The following is a 25243-nucleotide window of genomic DNA, read 5'->3' on the forward strand; positions in this document are numbered from 1 at the left end:
CCTTTTTTTTTTTTCCTATTCACAAGAAGCAAAGTAGTCTGTCGCTGCTCCCTTCACAAGAATAATAGTCCACATTATCTCAGGATGTCTTTAAAAGATGCTATTCCTCTTTTTAAACTATAGTCTCATCTGAAAGTTGTAATCAGTGTTTATTCAGTCCTGGTTCATTTATTATTGTTCTGAAATGAAGTTAAACTGGTTGCATGATCACCTCCACAAATGTCTGTAGTTTAAAAGTTTTTTTTTAAAGAATCCCATTTTGTGTGCCACTGTTGTCCCCTCCCATTCTTCCCTGCCCCCCAACCTTTTGGAAAAGAAAAGTCAAGAAAGGATGCATTCCTCCCTCCCCCCTTACATCTATAGGAACAAATACAGAAACAGGAAAGGATTTGGGATTTTATGCCTTTTCAAATCACTATGTAAAATACTATACAGTAAAGAGAACTATACAATGCAGCCTGGAGGAAGTAACAAACTAAAGGTTTTTGTTCTGTTTAGTTCTGCTCCCAGAATAATGCATCCAGTGAATATTGTTAGGCATTTGACAAAAAGATTGTGGAGGATGGAAAAGATAGAAAAAGTAAAATAAAATCTGAATTCTTGCCTATTTGAGTTTTCTTAAGCATTAAAAATAAGTTGCTTTTTCCTCCTGCCATGTATTTAATATTTGTTGGAGAGGTGGAAAAAGCAAGTTAAGAATCACTGGAATTTGATAAATTTCAGCTGAATCACTTTAGTCATTTTACTACCACACTATTTGCATTGGCTATTGTATTGCCATATTCTTTAAATTCCAATTCAAAGCACAACTTGTATGGCAAATATTATTTAAGGTTGTTAAGTGTTTCAATCATGTCTGACTCTTTGTGGCCCCATTTGGGGTTTTCTTGGCAAAGATACTGGAGAGGTTTGCCTTTTCCTTCTACAGCTCATTACTCAGATGAGGAAACTGAGGCAAAAAGGGTTAAGTGACTTGCCCAGGGTCATATAGCTAGTATCTGAGGCTGGATTGGAACTTCCTGATTCCAAGTCCAGTGCTTTATCCAGTGCCCTACCTAGCTGCCATTACTTAAGGTAGTTGGAAGTAAAATAGAACTTTTTTTTCCTTCTGTATCCCTTGGGTTTTATTGGTTATAACTTGGGGGTGGGGGCGGTGCTGTAGAATACAAAACAAAGATGCTTAGGAGGAAGTTTCTTTTAGAGGATTTTCCAAAGTTGTAGGTCCACATATATAAAAAAGGCAGGATATTTTCAACAAAATCTTATCCAGAGAGCTGTAGCTAGCCAGTGTACTACCTTGGTGTAGGATTCAAATGCCCGTATTACTTGAGAGTGCACATAAAATGGGAATGAATTAATAAAATCTTTACTCCATTCAACTATAAATCCATTTGTTGTGCAGAAAACATGACTGAAAGAATATATCATATACATTCTAACAAATTATTTGTAATCCTAAATGAGCTTATATTTATTATAATGATAAAAAAATCATTGTGTCTGATAATCCATCCTTTAGATCCTAAAATTCTGTTTTTACCTTGTGAATTATTTGGAACTACCCTTACCTTATTCTTCTAGATGCCTAAGGAAGCAGCTCTTTGTCACTTAATTCCAAGGACCTAGTCTCTTAGGAAAAAAGAACCGTAGTGTTGTTGTTTAGTTGTTTATAGAGTTAAGACACTATGCTGGATATTGGAATGAAATATAGAAGTAAAAGTATTGAAATACGTACTTGTCTTCAAAGAGTTTCTATATAAGGAGATTCTAAAAATATATATATATGGAGTCATATATTAGTATGTTGTTTAGGTTTGTTGTGTATACTATGTGTCCACAGAGCTTATATTAGGAAGAAGTCAGTGAAGCCTAGACAAGAAGAGAGTAAAATATCTGAATAATAGATATTTCGTAGATGAAAGGAGATATGTGGAGTGGAAAGAGCTCTGAACTTGAACTCAGAAGACCTGATTTCATATGTGGGCTCTAAAAGTCAGTAGCTATGATTAAGTCTAAGTCAGTTTTACCTTTCTGAATTTGAATTTCCCAATCTGTTAAATGGAGAGAATACTCTATCCCTTAGAGTTTTGTATGGAAAAAAATAAAATAATATACCTTAAAAGTGCTATATAAATGGCAGTTATTATTAAAATTTTGAGAAGACATTTTTTTCCTTTAATTTTCTGTTTCACAGCCCTATTACCTCCTATGGATTCTTGATAAAAAAAAATACCCTAACTCAGGGATCAACTAAAACTCTAGGGATGGGGTAGCACAATAGTAATCACACCCATAATGTCCAACAGTAGAGATAATGTATTGTCTACTGATCTTGTGGCACACTCCGAGGATGAATCAAGATGATCACTATTTGAGTTGGTCTGTTGTTAAACATGTATTAAGTGCCTACTATGTGCCCTCTGTAAAAGGCGATCTCCACTCTCAAGCAATTCATAGAATAACAGGGGAGACAACAGGCAAGCAACCATGTGTAGACAAGCTATATACAAAATTTGTTGGACATAACAGCAGAGGGAACTCACTGGAATTAAGGAGGGACAAAAAAGGCTTTCTGTAGATGATAGGATTTTAGCTAGGGCTTATAGGAAGCCAAGAGGTAGAAACAAGGAGGGAGAGGATGCTAGGCATGAAGGACAACCTTTGAAGAAGCCTAGGATTGGGAGATGGAGTATCTTGTTTGAGGAACAGCAAGGAAGGAGGCCAATGTCACTGAATTGAAGAGTACATGGGGTGGTACAAGATGTACAAAGAATGGTAAGTTGGAGTGGGGTGGGCAGGGCAAGTTGTAAAGGGCTTTGAATGTCAGACATTTCTATATTTAATTCTGGAGGTGATAGGGAGCCACTGGAATTTCTTGAGTAGGAGGGTGTGACATGGTCACATCTGTGTTTTAAGAAGATCCTTTGACAGCTGATTAGAGGATGGACTTGAATGGAGAGAGACTTGTGACAGGCAGACCAACCATCAGGCTCTTGCAATAGTCCAGGTGTGAGATGCTGAGGGCCGACACTGAGGGGATGGCAATGTCAGAAGAGAGAAGGAGGTGCATGTGAGAGGTGTTAAGGAAAAATTGACAGACTTTGGCCACAGATTGGATATGGGGAGTGAAAGAGAGAGAGTTGGGTTGCAAACCTGAGTGACTGAGAGGATGATGATCTCCACAGTAAGGGGAGGGAAAATGAGATCCGTTTTGGACGTGTTCAGATCTTCTAATTCAGTATCTCCAATGAGCAATTGGAGATTAGAGATTGGAGGTCAGCATAGAGGTTAAGGGTGGATGAGTAGAGATGATAATTAAATTCATGGAACCTAAGTCCCAAGACAGAGTCCTTACTTGAATGAAGATCAAGCAAAAGAGTCCGAAAAGGTGCATTCATATGATTAGGAGAACCAGAAGTGAGCAGTGTCACAGAAACCTAGAGAAAAGAGATCACCAAGGACAAGGTAATCAGTAGTGTCAAAGGCTGCATAGAAAAAGTAAGGATGAAGATAACAGTGATTTAAGAAACCATTGGTAACTTTGGAGAAAACAATTTCCATTTGAATGATACGTTAGCAGCCAAATTTTAGAGAATTAAGGAGAGAATGAGAGTAAAAGAAATGGAGGCACTTATCATAGATAGCCATCTCATGGAGTTTAGCCACAAAAGGGAGGATAGAGGGATGTGACAGTAGTCGAGAGTTTGTCTCTTAACATTTTTGGTCCCATCCCTAAATTATAAGATCAACATCAGTAATCTGACTGAAGGTAGAATTCAGCAACATCACCACTTGGAACTTCTGGATTAAAATTGGTCTTTAGGGATTCAGTTCTATTGCTTGGCCAGGGTTCCCCATATAAAGTCACACATTTTCAACATCTACCCTAGAATTTTAAAGGAACACAGCAACTTTCAGAATAATTGAAGTGCACTGCCGTAACGTGATTCCCAGTGATTTTGGGTGAAAAGTATGTGGGTGTGATGCTGTTTATTTATGTGGGAATCCATTATAGATTCAGTCTGGGTTTTATGGTTCATCCTAAAGTACCTAATACGTTAGACTTCCAAAGTTTACACTTAAATTTCTTGAAGGAAACATAATTCAGGTGTTACCTTATTTCTCTCTGCTTGATTAGATCTGAACATTGGAAGAAAAAGGCCGTATTTCAGTCATTTTCAGGTTTGAAATTCACTGTCTGGCCATTATTCTCTTTAATAGATCATGAAACATGTAATATGGAGCATATTCTGAAAGACTGGTCAGAACAAAATCAAGAGAACCAGGGCAGAAGAAATCTTAATTCCTTGTTCTTTAACACTTTTCTTTTTTAAGATCTAAACCTCACAGCAAGGTACAAATTTTTTTTCATTACTTAGATGAATAATTTAATCAGGTTTCTTAACTAAGAATAAAATCAAAGTTGCGAACAACAATATCTTCAACAACAACAATAGCTAGATGTAATCTTAAATCCAAAGAAGAAGAAATTTTTTCAATTTTTAGTCAAGTATCCCAGTGATTTATGTTGCCAAGAAAGGTAACTGAAAATAAACCGATTGTCAAGAGACCTATATCATTTTGATACTTTTGGTAATCAAATGATAAAAATAAATTTTTACAATGTATTTCTGATATTTTTATTTTTACATCATCTTCATTTCCATATATCACTGTCCTAATTTCCCAGTGTTCAGTTTTGTTTTGTTTGTTGTTCTTTACATTTACTTTGCTATAATTATTGTATATATTATTTTCCTGGTTCTGCATCAGTTTGCATCAACTCGTATGAGTCTTCAGTGCCTCTGTATTCTTCATAGTAGTCATTATAGACATTGGATTAATGTTCAGTTCCATTCCTGTATCACAATTTATTTGGCTACTCTTCCCAGTTAATAGGTATTTATCTGGTTTCCAGTCGAACTTCTGTCACAGAAAGAGCTGTCATAGCAGTACTTAGCACCAATATTTTGGTGTAGGTGAGAACTTTCTGTCTTTGACTTCCTTTGAGTGTATGCTTAGCCATCAGTGGGATTTCTGGATCAAAGGGTATAGATGTTTTAATGTCTTTATTATAATCCTAAATGGCTTTCCAAATAATTGGTCCACTTCATAGCTTCACCAATAATTGTATCTTAAAGTACCTGTCCTTCCACAATTTCTCTCTTACTGACTATTCGTAGTTTTTCATCCTCTTCACTAATCTGCTGGATGTGAGGTAGAACCTTGGGATTGTTTGGATTTATGTTTCTCTTATTGGTGATTTGGAGCTTTCTTTTTTATGGGTTGTTAATAGTCTACAGTTAATTCTCCAAGTAGTTTTGAGAACTATTCACATCCTTTGATCATGTATCTATTCAGAAATGGCTCTTTATCATGTATTTGCAATAGCTCATATATACGTGTGATATTGGATATCAGACCCTTAGTTATGGAAATGCTAGTAATGAGATGAGGTAGTGGCACTCAGCAAATATTGCCTTTGTTTTTAAAATAACACAGATCCTGACTCATATGTATAAGTACATGCAAATCATGGAGTATAATGAATTGTGTCCCTTTTGACACTACTTAGGTTAGCAAAGGCTTCTTGATAAATATCCGTGATAAAGTATGTTTTCAAGGAACAAATGATATGCTTTTCACAAACTTCAAAGTGCTTTGTAAATGTCAGTATTTACCATCATTATCCTCATCCATTTGGTGCCTAGGAATGGGCTAGAGAAACCAAAGGAGAGGATAAGTAAAGCAAAACTGAAGTGATAGGTCGTATTACATTACAGAGGGGTGCTTGAGGACTAGCCTTTTATCATGCACCTCTGTGACAGCTCAGGTATTCCACTAGGAGACCCTCAGTGTAGCCTTCTGTTTAATTTGTTTTAAGCCTATTACCTCATAACTCTTTTGTACTTCACCACCACCACCACCCCCCCAAAAAAAGAGTGTCTAAAGGATCTCACTTGCTTTGCTCTTCAGTGTAATATGCAAGTCCTAAAAATGGTTTCTTTGGGCATTTTTTTGTACACTTGCCTACTGATAACTCCCCCTACTTTATCTTTTTTAATTTGATTTTCTTTCTTGGTAGCATTTTAAGTTCTGAGCTATTTCCCTTCCTCCCTTGCCACCACTCCCTAGAGAAGGTCACCATTTCTCTCTCTCTCTCTCTCTCTCTCTCTCTCTCTCTCTCTCTCTCTCTCTGTCTCACACACATACTCACACACACACACACACCCTTCATAGGTCCTTTCTAATTGATTTGAGTATTTAAAATACTCAGAATAACTTAGTCATTCACAGTTATTCTTCAAACAATATTGCTATTGCTATATACAGTGTTCTCTTGGTTCTGTTCATTTCACTTTCCATTATTTCGTGCAAGTTTTTTCATGTTGTTCTAAAATCAACCAGCTCATCATTTCTTGCAGCACAGTAGTATTCCGTCAGTCATATACCACAACCCTGATTGATGGATGTCCCTTCAATTTCCAGTTCTTTGCCACCACAAAGAGAGCTGCTATACATATTTTAGAACATATAGGTTCTTTTCCTTTTTCCTTCATCACCTTGGGAAACCAACCTAATAGTAGTATTGCTGGGTCAAAGGGTATACGCAGTTTTATAACTCTTTGGGCATCCTTCTAGATTGCTCTCCAGAATGGTTGGACCAGTTCACAGTTCTATCAACAGTATATTAGTGTCCCAGTTTTTCCGCATCCCTTCCAGCATTTGTCATTTCTCTTACCGTTTTAGCCAGTCTGATGGGAGTGAGATGATGTCTCAGAGTTGTTTTAATTTGCATTTCTCTAATTAATAATGATTTAAAGCATTTTTTCATATGACTACAGCTCTGATTTCTTTATCAAAAACTGTCTGTTCATATACTTGGACCATTTTTCAGTTGGAGAATAACTCATTCTTATAAATTTGACAAAGTTTTCCATATGTTTAAGATATGAGACCTTAAACTGTCTATGAAATTTTTCCCCCAGTTTTCTGCTTTTGTTTTAATCTTGGCTTCATTTGTTTTATTTGTACAAAACATTTCAATTTAACATAATCAGAATTAACCATTTTGTATCTCACAATGCTCTCTTGTTCATCTATAAGTTCTTACTCTATCTGTAAGTCTAGTAAGTAACATGTTCCATGTTCTTCTAATTTATTTTTGATATCTCCCTTTATATCTGGGTCCTGTATTCATTTTGACCTTATCTTGGTAAATGGTGTAAAATAATGATCTATACCCAATTTCTGCCATACTGCTTTCTAGTTTTCCCAGCAGTCTTTACCAGACAGTGAATTCTTATCCCAAAAGTTTAAATCTTTACATTTGTCAAGTGCAAGGTTATTGTAAGCATTTACTACTGTGTACTGTATGTCTCTCCTCTGTTCCACTGATCCACCTTTCTGTTTCTTAGTACCAGGAAGTTTTGATGATTGCTGCCTTATAATATAGTTTAAGATCTGGTGCTGCTAAAGTGCTTTCCTTTACATTTTTTTTTTCATTAATCCCCTTGATCTTTTGTTCTTCCAAATGAATTTTGTTATTTTTTCTAGCTCAAAATTGTTTTTTGTTAATTTAATTGGGATAGCTTTGAATAAGTAGATTAGTTTAGGTGGAATGGTCATTTTCATTATTGGTTCTGCCTACCTATGAACATTTAATACTTCTCCAATTACTTAAATCTGACTTTATATAAAAAATGTTTTATAATTATGTTCATGTAGTTCCTGGGTTTCTGTTGGCAAATATACTCTCAGGTATTTTATATTGCCTATGGTTATTTTAAAAGGGGTTGTCTCTTACTATCTCTTCTTACAAGGCTTTGTTATACATAGAAGTATTGATGATTTATTGGGGTTTATCTTATATCTTACTACTTTGGTAAAATTAATAATTGTTCCAACTAGCTTTTTAGTTGAATCTGATTTCCCAAGTACTGTATTTCGCCTCATAATCCTTGCCACCACATAATTATCACATCCTTTTTTTCTTTTTAGTCCAAAAATTGGTTTATAACCTTTCATCATGTAATTGTCGCATAATATAATTCTGTTTGTCACACTGCTTAAAAGGTAAACAGAGCAGAATGTATTCACCAGTGGCATATGGATACACACTTATCTCTCATGCATTGTGAGCCGCAAGCCTAGAATTCTCAGTGCATGCACATTGTCAGTCTATTTACAAAAGCAGACTTGTGGGGTTTAGAGCACTGCAATACTAATGGTATTGTCACTCAATCCAAGGAAGAACTGTAGGCACAAGGAGAGGAGATGGACAGGGGAAGCTGCCATGAGTAAGTCACGTGAATTGGTAAGCCTTGCATCTTCCCATGCTAGCTAAACTGTACAGTTTGTCTGCCAGCAATACAGTTTAGTAATAAATGACCTTTAAGTAATACCGGCACAATTTTAAAAATAAATAAAACTAAAAGCTTTACATGATGGTCACACACCACTTTTAGCAAAAATTTTGGCGTAAAATCTCCAATGATTATTCAATGAGATACCATATTGTCTGCAAAAAGAGATAGTTTATTACCTCACTGCCTATTCTGATTCTTTCAATTTGCTTTTCTTTTATTGCTATTGCTAGCATTTCTAATAAAATATTTTATAATATTGGTGATAATGGGCATCCTTGCTTCACTCTTAATCTTATTGGGAAGGCTTCTAGCTTGTACCCATTGTGAATCATGCTTGCTGATGGTTTTAAGTAGGTCCTTGTCATTTTTAAAGGAAAAATACATTTATACTTATACTTTCAACTGTTTTTTTTAATAGGAGTGAGTGTTATATTTTGTCAAAAGCTTTTTCTGCATTTATTGATATAGTCATAGAATTTTTGCTATTTATTATTGCTTTTGTTATTTATATAATCAGTTAATAGTTTTCCTTACGTTAAACCATCCCTGCATTCCTGGTATAAATCCCATTTGGCCACAGTGTATAATCTTTGTGATATGTTATTATAGTCTCCTAGCTAGTGTTTTATTTAGGATTTTCACATCCATATTCATTAGTGAAATCAGTCTAATTCCTTTCTCTGTTTTTGCTCTTCCTGGTTGAGGATCAGCATCATATTTGTTTCATAAAAGGAGTTTGGTAGGACTCCTTTATGGCTGTTATTCCAAATAATTTATTTAATATTGGAATTAGTTGATTTTTAAATGTTTGGTAGAATTCACTTGTAAATTCAGCTTTTTTCTTAGGAAGCTCATTTATGGCCTGTTCAATTTCTTTTTCTACAGTACAGTGGATTTATTTAGATTTTCTATTCCCTCTTCTGTTAATCTGGGTACTTATATTTTTGTAAGTATTCTTCCATTTCACTTAATTTATTAAATTTATTGGTATATAATTGGGCAAAGTAATTCCTAATGCTTGAATTTCATCTTCATTAGTGGTATATTCACCTTTTTCAGTTTTGATACTAGTGATTTGATTTTCTTTCTTTAATCATTAACCAGTAGTTTTTTCATTTTATTGGTTTTTCCGTAGAGCCAACTCATAGTTGCATTTATTAATTCAATTATTTTCTTACATTCAGTTTTATTAATCTTACCTTTAACCTTTACCTTTAAGGATTTCCAATTTAGTATTTAATTGGGGATTTTAAATTTTTTTTAACTGCATATTCATTGATCTGTTAATTGATGTAATCATTTAGAGATAGAAATTTTCCTTGATTATTGCTTTTGCTGCATTTCATAGGTTTTGGTATAGTTGTCTTATCATTCTCTGATAAAATTGTTTCTCTAATTTAATTGTTAACCCCCTCATCCTTTAACATTAGGTTATTTAGTCTCCAATTAATTTTCAACTGTGTTTCCATGGTCCCTAAGTATAATTTTTATTTCATCATGATCTGAAAAGGATGCATTTAATTTTTCTCTATTTAACTATAAAGTTTTTATGCCTTCATATATGGTGAGTATTTTTTTTTTGTTTTGGAGAAGAACTGTGATCAATGAAATGAATCATGCGAAAGAAGAAACAGGACCAAAAAAAAAAAACCAACCCAAAAACAAGAACAAAAGAGAGAAAAAGAAAAAAGGGGGGGGGAGGGGAAAGGCTAGGATGAAGTGTGCCTCAATCTGCATTCATACTTCATAGTTCTTTCTCTGGATGTAGATAGCATTCTCCATCGTGAATCCTTTGGAGTTGTCTTTGTACCTTGTGTTGCTGAGAAGTGCGAAGTCTGTCAGGGTTGGTCCTCACAGAATCCATATATCTGTGGTTATGTATAATGTTCTCTTGGCTCTGCTCCGCCCACTCAGCATTATGTCATGTAGGTTTTTCCAGGTTGTTATGAAGTCCGTATCATCCCCATTTCTTATAGCACAATAGTATCCCATTACATTCATATACCGCAGCTTGTTCAGCCATCAATGGGCATCCCTTTGATTTCCAATTCTTAGCTACCACAAAAAGAGCTGCTATAAATATTTTTGTACATATGGGTCCTTTTCCCGTTTGTATGATTTCTTTGGGATACAACCCTAGAAGTGGTATTGCTGGGTCAAAGGGTATGAACATTTTTATAGCCCTTTGGGCATAGTTCCAAATTGCTCTCCAAAATGTCTGGATCAGTTCACAGCTCCACCAGCAGTGTAACAATGTTCCAATTTTTCCACATCCTCTCCAGCATTTATCATTTTCCTGTTTTGTTATTTTAGCCAGTCTGACAGGAAAGATGTGGTATCTAAGAGTTGTTTTGATTTGCATTTCTCTAATCAGTAGTGATTTAGAGCATTTTTTCATATGCCTATAGATATCTTTAATTTCTTCCTCTGAAAACTGCCTGTTCATATCCTTTGACCATTTCTCAATTGGGGAATGACTTGTATTCCTACGTATTTGGCTCAGTTTCCTGTATATTTTAGAAATGAGGCCTTTATCAGAGACACTAGTTGTAAAGATTTTCTCCCAGTTTTCTACTTCTCTCCTAATTTTTGTTGCATTGGCTTTTTTTGTACAAAAACATTTCAATTTAACATAATCAAAATTATCCATTTTGCATTTTGTAATGCTCTCTGTCTCTTGTTGGGTCATGAATTCTTTTCCATAAATCTGATAAGTAAACTATTCCTTGCTCTCCCAAATTACTTATAGTATCAGCCTTTACTCCTAAATCATGAACCCATTTTGACTTTATTTTGGTGTATGGTGTAAGATATAGGTCTATGCCCAGTTTCTGCCCTAACATTTTCCAGTTTTCCCAACAGTTTTTGTGAAATAGTGAATTATTAGCCCAGAAGCTGGCCTCTTTGGGTTTATGAAAGAGTAGATTGCTATAGTTGTTGACTTCTTGTGTTCCTATCCTATTCCGCTGATCCACAACTCTGTTTCTTAGCCAGTACCAGGTAGTTTTGATGACTGCTGCTCTATAGTACAGTTTAATATCTAGTATGGCTAGGCCACCTTCTCTAGCATTTCTTTTCATCAATACCTTAGATACTCTAGACCTCTTGTTCTTCCAGATGAATTTTGTTATTTTTTTATCCACCTCTGTAAAATAATTTTTTGGTAGTTCAGTTGGTATGGCACTGAATAGATAGATTAATTTAGGTAAAATTGTCATTTTTGTTATATTAGTTCAGCCTAACCATGAGCAACTGATATTTTTCCATTTATTTAGATCTGACTTTATTCGCGTGAAAAGTGTTTCATAATTATGTTCATATAGGCCCTGGGTTTGTCTTGGCATATAGACTCCCAAATATTTTATAGTGTCTACAGTAACTTTGAATGGAATCTCTCTTTCTATCTCTCGCTGTTGGGCTTTGTTAGTAATGTATAGGAATGCTGAGGATTTATGTGGGTTTATTTTATATCCTGCAACTTTGCTAAAGTTGTTTATTATTTCAAGTAGTTTTTTACTTGATTCTCTAGGATTCTCTAAGTAAATCATCATATCATCTGCAAAAAGTGATAATTTAGCTTCTTCTTTGCCTATTCTAATTCCTTCAATTTCTTTTTCTTCTCTTACTGATACACCTAACGTTTCTAGTACCAAATTGAATAGTAGGGGTGATAATGGACATCCTTGTTTCACCCCTGATCTTATTGGGAATGCATCTAGCTTATCGCCATTACAAATAATGCTTGTTGATGGTTTTAGGTAGATGCTATTTATAATTTTAAGGAAGGTTCCATTTATTCCTATGCTTTCTAGCATTTTTAATAGGAATGGGTGTTGTATTTTGTCAGAGGCTTTTTCTGCGTCTGTTGAGATGATCATATGGTTTCTGCTAGTTTTGTTGTTGATATGGTCAATTATGCTAATAGTTTTCCTAATATTGAACCAGCCTTGCATTCCTGGAATAAATCCTACCTGGTCATAGTGTATTATTCTCGTGATAAGTTGTTGCAGTCTTTTTGCTAATATTTTATTTAAAATTTTTGCATCAATATTCATTAGGGAAATTGGTCTATAATTTTCTTTCTCTGTTTTGACTCTACCTGGTTTGGGTATTAGTACCATATTTGTGTCATAAAAAGAATTTGGTAGGACTCTTTCTTCACCTATTTTCCCAAATAGTCTACAAAGTATTGGAATTAGTTGTTCTTTAAATGTTTGATAGAATTCACATGTAAAACCATCTGCCCCTGGAGATTTTTTCCTAGGGAGTTCATTGATGGCTTGCTCGATTTCTTTTTCTGAGATGGGGTTATTTAGAAATTTTATTTCCTTTTCTGCTAACCTGGGCAATTTACGTTTTTGTAGATATTTATCCATATCTCTAAGGTTGTCAAATTTATGGGCATACAATTGGGCAAAATAATTCCTAATTATTGTTTTGATTTCCTCTTTGTTAGAGGTGAACTCACCCTTTTCATTTTTGATACTGGTAATTTGATTTTCTTTTTTTTAATCAAATTGGCCAATGGTTTATCAATTTTATTGGTTTCTTCATAAAACCAGCTCTTTGTTTTATTTATTAATTCAATAGTTTTCTTGGTTTCAATTTTATTACTCTCTCCTTTGATTTTCAGTATTTCTAATTTGGTATTTAATTGGGGGTTTTCAGTTTGCTCATTTTCTAGCTTTTTCAGCTGTATACCCAGATCATTGATCTCCTTTTTCCCTATTTTATTCATGTAAGCACTTAGGGATATAAAACTTCCCCTAAGAACTGCTTTTGCTGCATCCCATAAGTTTTGGTATGTTGTTTCATTATTGTCATTCTCTTGAATGAAGTTATTAATTGTTTCTCTGATTTGTTCTTTGGCCCACTCATTCTTTAGAATTAGATTATTTAGTTTCCAATTAATTTTTAGCTTATTTTTCCATGGTTCTTTGTTACAAATAGTTCTTATTGCATCATGATCTGAAAAGTATGCTTTGACTACTTCTGCCTTTCTGCACTGGATTGTGAGGTTTTTTTGAGTATGTGCCATGTACTGCTGAGAAGAAAGTATATTCCTTTTTCTCCCCATTCAGTTTTCTCCAGAGATCTATCATATCTGCCTTTTCTAAAATTCTGTTTGCCTCCTTAACTTCTTTCTTACTTATTTTGAGGTTAGATTTATCAAGTTCAGAAAGGGGAGGTTGAGGTCTCCCAATATTATAGTTTTGCTGTCTATTTCTTCCTGTAACTCCCTTAACCTCTCCTCTAAGAATTTGTATTCCATACCACTTGGTGCATGTATGTTAAACAGTGATATTGCTTCATTGTTTATGGTGCCTTTTAGCAGGATGTAGTGTCCTTCCTTATCTCTTTTAATTAAATCTATCTTTACTTTTGCTTTGTCTGAGATTAGGATTGCTACACCTGCTTCTTTTACTTTGGCTGAGGTGCAATATATTTTACTCCAGCCTTTTACCTTTACCCTGTGTGTATTCCCCTGTTTCAAATGTGTTTCTTGTAAACAGCATATTGTAGGATTATGGTTTTTAATCCATTCTGCTATCTTCTTCCGTTTTATGAGAGAGTTCATCCCATTCACGTTCACAGTTATGATTTCTATCTGTGTCTTTTTCTCCATCCTATTTCCCCCTGTTTATGCTTTTATTTCTCCCTTTCCCCTTGCCCTCCTCAAGAAAGTTTTGCTTTTGACCGCCGCCTTCCTCAGTTTACCCTCCCTCTTGATTCCCCTCCCTTATCTTAGCATTTCCAACTTGCTACTTGTCCCCCCCCTTCCCCTCCTACTTCCTGGAGTACAAGTTAGATTTCTGTACTTATCAGGGTATGTTATTCCCTTCTTGAACCAGATCAGATGACAGTAAAGCTCAAATACTGCTCTTCTCCCTCCATTCTTTCCCTCTACCATAATATGTTTTTGTGCCTCTTCTTTTGGTGTAATTTACCCTTTTCTACTACCTCCTTACCTCTTCTCTCATAGCCCTCCCTTTACATCTCTTGCTTATGTTTTTTATCCTTATATCAGTTATTTTATGCAGACATTCACAATCTATGTGTATCCCTTTCAATTGTCGTAACAGCTGTACTATTCTCAAGATTGACATATATATGTATATATGTAAAACATACATAAGATGATATAATCCTATATAGAGGTGCAAATAATTTGCCCCTATTGATTAATAAGGTTTGTGGGGGTTTTTCCCCCTGTTTACCTTTTTATGTCTCTCTTGAGTTTTGTATTTGGAGATCAGATTTTCCATTGAGTTCTGGCCTTTTCATCAGGAAGGTCTGGAATTCCCTTATTTCGTTGAATATCCATCTCCTTGCCTGAAAAATTATATGCTTAGTTTTGCTGGGTAGTTGATCCTTGGTTGTAGTCCCAGCTCCTTTGCCCAATATCATATTCCAATTTCTCCTGTCTTTTAATGTGGAAGCTGAGAGATCCTGCGTGATCCTGACTATAGTTCCACGATATTTGAATTGTTTCCTTTTGGCTGCTTACAGTATTTTCTTCTTGACTTTGTAGTTCTGAAATTTGGCTATAATATTTCTTGGTGTTTTCAGTTTGGGATCTCTTTCAGGGGGTGATTGGTGAATTCTTTCAGTCACTCTTTTGCCCTCTGGTTCTAGGACCTCTGGGCAGTTGTCTTTGATAATTTCTTCGAAGATACTGTCAAGGCTCTTTTTTTCATTGTGGATTTCCGGTAGACCAATAACTCTTAAATTGTCTCTCCTGGATCTGTTTTCCAGGTCAGTTGTTTTGCCAATCAGATATTTCACATTTTTTTCTATTTTTTCATTCTTTACATTTTGTTTTACTACTACTTGTTGCCTCATAGAGTCTTTAGCTACCACTTGCTCAACTCTAATTTTTAATGAGTTAGTGTTTTCATTTTGCTTTTGAGTGTCCTTTTCCAATTGGTTGATTTTACCTCTCAGGGTGTCCTTTTCTCTATTTAGATTCTGAATCTCCATGGCAGTTTCGCCAGTCTTATTCTTTAGGGACTTGATTTCTCATCAGTGGATTTTTTTTTCCGTTTTTTCCATTTTTTCTTTTACCTTCCTAATTTGGTTTTTAAAATCCTCCTTTAGCTCTTCCAGCAATGCTTTTTGGGCTGGAGAACAGTTCACATTACCTTTCGAGGTATCAGATATATCTATAGTGTCATTGCTGTCCTCTTCCAAATTGGTATTTTGATCATGCCTGTCTCCATAAAAAGAATCTGTGGTCCTCAGTTTTTTTGTGTTCTTCATGTTGATTAGCCTTTTCCTGGCTTTACAACACATTTCTGCCTTTGGGGTTCAGGGCTCTCTGTCCCAGCTTTCTTATTCTGGGGCTTGTGAGTCTAGTTGTTGTCTTTGTGAATTACAGCCTTCAGTTTCCTGAGGTGTAGGGGAGGGGTCTGGCTCCCTAATGTCTCTCCCTAGGGGTGCTCTCCAGCACTGTTGCTCTTCAGCAATGGTCTCAGCTGTTTGTTGTTTGAGCTGATGTCTGGCACTTCCCCTGGGGGAGCAAGACTACATCTGGGCCCCTGGTGTTGACCCCTGCCAGTTCTGCCCCTCTGGGACTAATGAACTTCTACTATTTGGCCACTGAAGCCCCATTTCTATCTCCTCTGTTCCAGCATTCTTTGTTCTTTTCTTTTTTCCCCCCCAGGAATTCTCTGGGTGGGGAGAGGAGGTATTAGAGCCATTATGTCTCCAAGAAGTTCAGGAAGCCTCCTTTCATACCTTCGGGCTGCAATTCTCAGGAGTTGGTGTTTCACGACTGGTGGCGTTGTGCTGCCCCTCGTCACTCAGTTCTTTTCCAAATATCTGCCTTGTCTGGCTTATCTAAGATTCTGTTCCTCTCTTTGACTTACTTTTTTTTTTTTTATTAGATTTATCTAGTTCTGAGAGGGGAAGATTGAAGTCCCTCACTTATCATAGTTTTTCTATCTAATATTACATGTAATTCATTTAGCTTTTCCTTTAAAAATTTGGGTGCTTGTAGCACTTGCTGCATGTAGGTCTAGTATTAATTACTTAAATATTTTAGTATTGATATATTTTAGTATAAATTGACTTCATTATCTATGACACTTTTTTATCATAATGTAGTTTGCCTTTTTGTCTCTTAATTAAAATCTATTTCAGCTTTAATTTTGTTTGTGAAATCATGATTGCTACCCTTGCTTTTTTTTTTGGCATCAGCTGAAGCATAATAAATTTTGCTCCAGCCCTTTATTTTCACTTGATGTGTATCTCTTATTTTAAATGTTTCTTGTAAATAGCATATTGTCAGATACTGATTTTAATCCATTCTTTATCCATTTCCATTTTGTGGGTGAGTCCATCCATTCACATTTAAAAGTTATAATCACTAGTTATATGTTTCCCTCCATCCTATTTTTCCTCTCTGTTTATCCTTCTCTCTCTTTTTACTCTATCTCTTCTCAGATTTCTAATTTGCTTCTGCCTACTGCCCCCCAATCCACACACCCTTCTAAAAGTCCCTCCCTTTTCCTCTCTTTTTATCTTCCTATTTCTTGATCCTGCACACCCTTCCAAGAGTCTCTCCCTTGTCCTTTCTCCTTACCCTCTTTTTCTTAATCTGTACACTCTCCTAAGAGTCCCTCTGTTATCCTATCCTCTTGCCTTCCTATTTCTCTGTAAGTTAAGAAGACTTTTATACCATTCTAGATGTGTGTTATTCCCTCTTTAACCCACTTCTGAAGAAAATAAGGTTCCAGCACTACCAGCCCTCCACCCTCTCCTGCCCTCCACTGTAATAGTTCTTCTATTCACCCCTCAGTTTGTATGCTGTAATTGCTCTGTTTTACCTTTCCCTACCCATTTTTATTTTTAGAGTCATCGCAGCACACTCAGTGCACCTCCCCCCGAAAGCCTTTTATCTACGTATGCTTTTTCAAACTACCCTAGTAATGATAATATTTTTAAGAGTTAAAGATAACATCTTCCCATATAAGAAGTAAACAGATCAACCTTATTAAATCCCTTATAATTGGTCATTCATCTTTACCTTCTGGTATTTCCCTTGATTCTTATAGGTCAGATTTTCCATTCAGTTCTGGTCTTTTCCTCCTGAATACCTGAAACTCCTTTAATACATTAAATATGCATTTTTCTTCCTGCAGGGTTACACTCAACTTTGCTGAGTAAGTTATTCTTGGTTGCAAACCCAGCTCCTTTGTTCTTCAGAATATCATGTTCCATGTCCTGCAGTCTTTTAATGTAGAAGTTGCTAAATCTTGTGTTATCCTGACTAGCTTCACAGCATTAAATTGTTTTTTTCTAGTCACTTGAAGTATTTTCCCCTTGACCTAGGAGCTTTGAAACTTAGCTATAATGTTTGTAAATTTTCATCATGAGATCTCATTCAGGTGGTGATCAGTGGATTTTTTTCAGTTTCTCTTTTACCTTCTAGTTCTAAAACTTCAGGGCAGTTTTCCTTAATGATTTCTTGATACATAGTGCCTCTTTTTTTGGTCCTAACTTTCAGATAGTCCAAAAATTCTTATATTGTCTCTTCTTGATCAGTTTTCCAAGTTAGTTGTTTTTCTAATGAGATGTTTTATATTCTCTTATATTTTTTTCATTCTTTTGATTTTGTTTTTTTTTAAATGTATTTAACATTTTATTTTTTCCCCAATTACATGTAAAAAATAATTTTTAATTTTTTTTTAAATTTTGAGTTCCAAATTCTCTCCCCTCCCCGCCTCCTCTCATTGAGAAGGCAGACAGTTTTATATAGGTTATACATATACAGTGATGGAAAACATATCCATATTAACCTTGATGTGAAAGAAAACACAGACCCTAAAATAATCCACAAGAAAAATTAAGCTTTAAAAAGTATGCTTCAGACTACATTCAGATTCTTATCAGTTCTTTCTCTGGAGATGGATAGCATTTTTTTCACCGTAAGTTCTTCAGAATTATCTTGGATCATTGTATTGCTGAAAATAACTAAGTCATTCACACAGTTGATCATCATACAATATTGCTGTTACTGCGTACAATGTTCTCCTGGTTCTGCATATTTTACTTTCCATCAGTTCATGTTTTTCTGAGAGCATCCTGCTCCTTATTTCTTATAGTACATTAGTTTTCTATATACTACATATACCACAACTTGTTCAACCATTCCCCAATTGATGGGCACATCCTCTTAATTTCAAATTCTTTGCCACCATAAAAAGAGCTGTTTTAAAGATTTTTTGTATGTGTAGATCCTTTTCTTTTTTGTTTTTAATCTCTTTGGGAAACAGATATAATAGCGAAATTGCTTGGTCAAAGAGTAGGCATGGTTTTATAGCCCTTTGAATACTTACATATTGCTCTTCAGAATGGTTGGTTCCATTCATAACTCCAGCAGTGAATTCATGTCTTAATTTTCCCACATCCCCTTCACCATTTGTCATTTTCCTTTACTGTTATATTTGTCAATCTGATAGGTGTGATAAACTCAGAGTTTTAATTTGCATTTCCCTAATCAGTGGTGAATTAGAGCATGTTTTTATGACTATAGATAGTTTTGATTACTTCATCTATAACTTCTTGTTCATATCCTTTGACCGTTTATCATTTGGTGAATGGCTCTTGTTCTTATACTTATGCTGAGTTTTCAATATATGAAATGAGGCCTTTTTCAGGGAAACTAGATGTAAAATTTTTTTCATCCTCAAGATTATTGTGTATCCACCTCTATCCTATTTTCCCCATTGTCCTACTTTCTTTCCTTTTATCCTGTCCATCCTTGAAAGTGTTTTGCTTCTGACTACCTTCTCCTCCCATCTACCCTCCCTTTAATCAGCGCCTCTTCCCCCCTTATTCCCTTCTCTTCCTACTTTCTTACAGGGTGAGATACTTTTCTCTACCTAACTGAGCGTGTATGTAATTCACTCTTTGAGCCAGTTCTATTGAGAGTAAGGTTCAAACGCCTTCCCCCATCTTCCCTTGTATTGTAAAAACTATTTTGTGCTTCTTTTATGTGAGATACTTTACTCCATTCTGCCTCTCCCTTTCCCTTTCTCCCACTGTACTCTTCTTTCTTACCTCTTAATTTTATTTTTTTTAGATATCATCACATCATATTCAACTCACACCTGTGCCCTGTCTACGTAATAATATTCTTTTTAACTGCCTTAATAAGAAAGTAATCTTAGGAGTTACATGTATAATCTTCCAGTGTAGAAACGTAAACATTTTAACCTTATCGAATCCCTTATGATTTCTCCTTCCTGTTCACCTTTTTTTGCTTCTCTTGAGTCTTGTATTTGAAAGTTAAATTTTCTTGTCATCTCTAGTCTTTTCATCAGGAATGCTCGGAAGCCCTCCATCTCATTAAATGTCCATGTTTCCCCCTGAAGGATTATACTCATTTTTTCTGGGTAGGTTATTTTTTTTTATTTATTTAGTTTTTTTATTTTTCCCCACTTATATGTAAAAAAATTTTTTAATTTTTTAACATTCATTTTTGAAATTTTGAGTTCCAAATCCTCTCCTTTCCTCCCTCCTTCCCCTTCCCCCATTGATAAGGCAAGCAATTTAATATAGGTTATATATGTGTAATCATGCGAAACAGTTCCATAATAGTCGTGTTATGAAAGAAAACATAGACCCCTCAAAAAAAAAAGCCTGAAGAAAAGTAAAGTTTTCTTTTTTTATTAAGTATACTTCAGTCTGCATTCAGACACCATCAGTTCTTTGTCTGGGGAGTGATAGCATTGTTCATCATAAGTCCTTCAGAGCTGTCTTGGACCATTGTATTTTCTGACAATAGCTAAGTCATTCACAGCCAATCATGCTACCATGTTGCTGTTACTTTGTACACAGTACATTTCACTTTGCATATAAGTCTTTCCAGGTTTCTCTGAGAGCATCCTGTTCATCATTTCCTATAGTATAATAGTATTCCATCATAATCACATACCACAGTTTGTTCAGCAATTCCCCAACTGATGGGCATCTCTTCAATTTCTAATTCTTTGCCCCCAGAAAAGAGTTATTGTAAATATTTTTGTGTATATAGGTCTTTTCCTTTTTGGTTTTTTTTATCTTTTCAGATACAGACCTAGTAGTAGTATTGCTAGCTCAAAGGGTATGCATGGGTTTAACATCCTTTGGGCATAGTTCCAAATTTCTCTACAGAATGGTTGAATCAGTTCACAACTTCACCAATAATGCATTAATGTCTCATTTTCTCCTCATCCCCTGCAATATTTGTCATTTACCTTTGCTGCCCTATTAGCCAATTACCTCAGAATTATTTTTTAATTTGCATTTCGCTAATCAGTAGTGAGTTGGAGCATTTTTTTTCATATGGCTATATATAGCTTTGGTTATTTTATCTGAAAACTGATCATATCTTTTCATCATTTTTCAGCTGGAGAATGGGTCTCATTTTTGTAGTTTTGACTCACTTCTCTATATTATTGAGAAATGAGGCCTTTATCAGAGAAACTTGCTTCAAAAATTTTTTTCCACAGTTACTATTGCTAACTATATTTCCCTCTACCCTATCTCCCCCAGTTATTCTATTCTTTCTCTCCGTTTACCCTGTCCCTCCTAAAAAATGTTTTGCTTCTGACCACCCCCTCCCCCAATCTTCCCTCCCTTCTATCACCCCTCCTCTCCTTCTCTCATCTCCTTCTCCCCTACTTTCCTGTAGAGTAAGGTAGATTTCTATACCCAATTGAGTATGTGTGTTGTTCCTTCTTTGAGCCAGTTCTGATGAGACTAAGGTTCATTCACTTCTCCCTCACCTCCCCCCCTCTTCCCTTCCGTTGTAAAAGCTTTTTCTTGACTCAAAATTTTTTGTGAGATAATTTACCGCATTCTAACCTTTCCCTTTGTCTTTCTCCCACTACATTCCTCTCTCACCCCTTAATTTTTTTTTTTAGATATCATCCCTGCATATTCAACTCAAACCTGTGCCCTCTGTATGTATTCCTTCTAACTACCCTAATAACAAGAAAGGTCTTACAATATCATCTTCCCATGTAGGACTATAAGCAGATTTCTTTTTCCTGTTTACTTTTTTATGCTTCTCTTGAGTCTTGTATTTGGAAATCAGATTTCTATTCAACTCTGGTCTTTTCTCCAGAATGCTTGAAATTCCTCTATCATTGAATGTCCACCCTCCTCCCCCCAAAAGATTATACTCAGTTTTGCTACATAAGTGATTCTTGATTGTAATCCTAGCTCCTTTGCCCTCCAGAATATCATATTCCAAGCCCTCTGATCCTTTAATGTAGAAGCTGCTAAACCTTGTTATTCTGCTTGTGGCTCCACCATATTTGAAATGTTTCTGTCTACCTCCAATATTTTCTCCTTGACCTGGGAACTCTGGAATTTCACTATAGTATTCCTGGGAGTTTCCATTTTTGCGATCTCTTTCAGGGGGTGATCGATGAATTTTTTCAATTTCTGTTTTACCCTCTGGTTATAGAATGTCAGGGCAGTTTTCCTTGAAAAATTTCTTGAATGTCTAGGCTCTTTTTTTGATCATGGCTTTCAGGTAGTCCAGTAATTCTTCAGTTATCTCTTCTTCATCTGTTTTCCAGCTCAGTTGTTTTTTTCTTGTGAGTTCTGCAGTTCTTTTCTGTTGTCTTTGGTGTTTGTAGGTTGAGAAGTCTGGTAACTGCCACAACTCACTGATTCAGGACTCTAGGGCCTAGGCGTTCCACCCGTCTCCCAGTCTGGTTGGTTCAGGCACAGCTCATGCTGAGCTCTGCTCCACTCCGCTCCCAGTTCCATGAGATAGACCTTACCCAGCGACCATCTGGGCTTTCCTGGGCTCGAGCCCTGCTTCCCTTTGCTATTTTGTGGGTTCTGCAGTTCTAGAATTTGTTCAGAGCCATTTTTATAGGTTTTTGGAGGGACCTGGGGGGGAGCTCACACAAGTCCCTGCTTTCCAGCTGCCATCTTGCCTCCGCCCCACAGTTGTTTTTTTCTAATGAGATATTTCACATTTTCTTATTTTTTTTTTTGTTCTTTTGTTTTTAAAGTCCTTTTCAAGCTCTTCCAAAACTCTTTTGGGTCAGTTCTCTATATATTTTGGAAATGAGGCCTTTTTCAGAGACATTGGCTATAAAAAATTGTTTCCCAGCTTTCTGCTTCCCTTCTAATCTTGGTAGCGTTGGCTTTGTTTGTGCAAATGCTTTTTAATTTAATGTAATAAAAATTATCCATTTTGCATTTCACAACGCTCTCTATCTCTTGTTTGATCGTAAGTTCTTCCATTCTCCATAGATCTGATAGGTAAGCTATTCCTTGCTCTTTTAATTTTTATGTCTAAGTCATGTACCCATTTTGACTTTATCTTGGTATATAGTGTAAGATTTTGGTCTGTGCGTAGTTTCTGCCATACCATTTTCCACTTTTCCCAGAAGTTTTTGTTAAATACTGAGTTCTTATCCCAGAAGCTGGAGTCTTTGGATTTATCAAAAAGTAGATTACTGTAGTCATTGACTACCGTGTCTTGTGTACCTAACCTATTCTACTGATCCACCACCCTATTTCTTAGCCAGTACCAAATGGTTTTGATGATTGTTGCTTTATAATACAATTTTAGATCTGGTATGCATTTCTTTTCATTAATTGCCTTTATACTCTGGACCTTTCGCTCTTCCAGATAAATTTTGTTAATATCTTTTCTAGTACTATAAAATAATTTTTTGGTAGTTTGATTAATATGGTACTAAATAAGTAAATTAATTTAGATAGAATTGTCATTTTTATTATATTATCTTGGCCTACCCGTGAGCAAGTGATGTTTTTCCAGTTATTTAGATCTTTATTTGTGTGAAAAGTTTTTTGCAGTTGTGTTCATATAGTTACTGGGTTTACCTTGGCAGGTAGACTCCCAAATAATTTATGTCTACAGTACCTTTTTTTGTGGAGGGGGGAAGGCAGGGTAATTGGGGTTAAGTGACTTGCCCAAGGTCACACAGCTAGTAAGTGTGTCAAGTGTCTGAGATCACATTTGAACTCAACTCCTCCTGACTCCAGGGCTGGTGCTGTACTCACTGTATCACCTAGCTTCCCCTACAGTAACTTTAAATGGAATTTCTCTTTCTGTCTCTTGCTGTTGGGCTTTGTTAGTAATATATAGAAATGCCAATGATTTCTATGGGTTTATTTTATATCCTGCAACTTTGCTAAAGTTGTTAATTATTTCAAGTAGTTTTTCAGTTGATCCTCTAGGATCCTAAGTATACCATCATGTCATCTGCAAAGAGTGATAGTTTGTTTCCTCATTGACTATTGTAATTCCTTCGATTTTTTTTTCTTCTCTTATTGATAAAGCTAACATTTCAAGTCATTCCCCAACTGATAAATGGCGAAAGGATATGAACAGGCAGTTTTCAGAGGAAGAAATTAAAGCTATCTATAGTCATATGAAAAAATGCTTTAAATCACTATTGATTAGAGAAATGCAAATTAAAACAACTCTGAGGTACCACATCACATCTATCAGATTGGCTAACATGACAAAACAGAAAAATGATAAATGTTGGAGAAGATTTGGGAAAATTGGAACATTAATGCATTGTTGGTGGAGTTGGGAATTGATCCAGTCATTCTGGAGAGCAATTTGGAACTAAGCCCAAAGGGCTATAAAAACGTGCATACCCTTTGACCCAGCAATACCACTTGTGTGGCTGTATCCCAAAGAGATCAGAAGAGGACTCACATGTACAAAAATATTTATAGCAGCTCTTTTTGTGGTGGCAAAGAATTGGAAATTGAGGGGATGCCCATCAATTGGGGAATGGCTGAACAAGTTGTGGTATATGAGTGTAATGGAATACTGTTGTTCCATAAGAAATGATGAGCAGGCAGACTTGCATGAATTGATGCTGAAAGAACTGAGCAGAACCAGGAGAACATTGCACACAGCAACACTAACATTGTGTGATGATCGACTTTGATAGACTTGGCTCTTCATGGCAATGCAAGGATCTAAGACAATTCTCATCCCAATATCCACATTCAGAGAAAGAAATATGAAGTCTTAATGCATGCAGATCAAAGAGCACTATTTCTTTTTGGGGGCGGGGCGCAGTTTCTTCTTTCTCATGTTTTTTCCCTTTGGTTCTAATTCTTTACCACATGACTAATGTGGAAATATATTTAACATGATTGTACATGTATGGCCTGTATCAGATTGCATGCCATCTTGGGGAAGGGAGAAGGGAGGGAGGGGGAGAAAATTTAGAACTCAAGATCTTATAAAAGTGAATGTTGAAAATTAAAAACAAATATAAAAGAAAAATGAACTCTTTGGGGGCTTATGACCATTTCTGACTTTTCTTTGAAGTAGAAATAGCTGTTTTGACTTCATTGTCAGTTCTGAGTTTCAACCCAGATTTTCTTTATCACCATAGTAGCCATAAATCACATTTTCACCCTTTTTTAAAAGCAACTTATTGGCTGTTAATTATTATTATTATTATTTATTATTATTAATTATTATTATTATCTAGAGTTGGCCTCTAGATAGATAGTGGTGATAGAGCAGTGGATGAAGCATTAGGATGAGCTGGAGATAGAAATGGCAAACTTCTCCAATGTCTTTGCTAAGCAAACCTTAAATGGGGTCAGGGATTGTTGGACGTGACTGAAATGACTTGACAGTAGGGGAGGGATAATATCTCAAGCTTCAGGTTTTTAATGCTTTTGTTTTCTGAGCCATATCTAAGGGTTTGACCTCAGGTAACCTTCTCTGACCCTGAGCCAGGACCAGGGCCCCCAGCAACGTTGTCACTGCAAAAGCTCTCATTCCCTATAGTCCCACCTGGGGTTACAAGCTTCAGCTCACCCCTCCACCCTAGAATCAAAAACAGTGCCTCTGCTCTCCT

The 25243-nt window shown here is 35.8% G+C and overlaps 1 protein-coding gene across 1 annotated transcript in view; it reads left to right on the top strand.

Annotated features, from left to right (window-relative positions):
- Positions 1 to 25243, top strand: part of SETD2 (SET domain containing 2, histone lysine methyltransferase) — a 157359-nt gene that overhangs the window by 119179 nt on the left and 12937 nt on the right. The gene's annotated exons all lie outside the window — the stretch shown is intronic.

Source organism: Trichosurus vulpecula, chromosome 9, assembly GCF_011100635.1.
Source record: "Trichosurus vulpecula isolate mTriVul1 chromosome 9, mTriVul1.pri, whole genome shotgun sequence".
NCBI classification, from domain to species: domain Eukaryota; kingdom Metazoa; phylum Chordata; class Mammalia; order Diprotodontia; family Phalangeridae; genus Trichosurus; species Trichosurus vulpecula.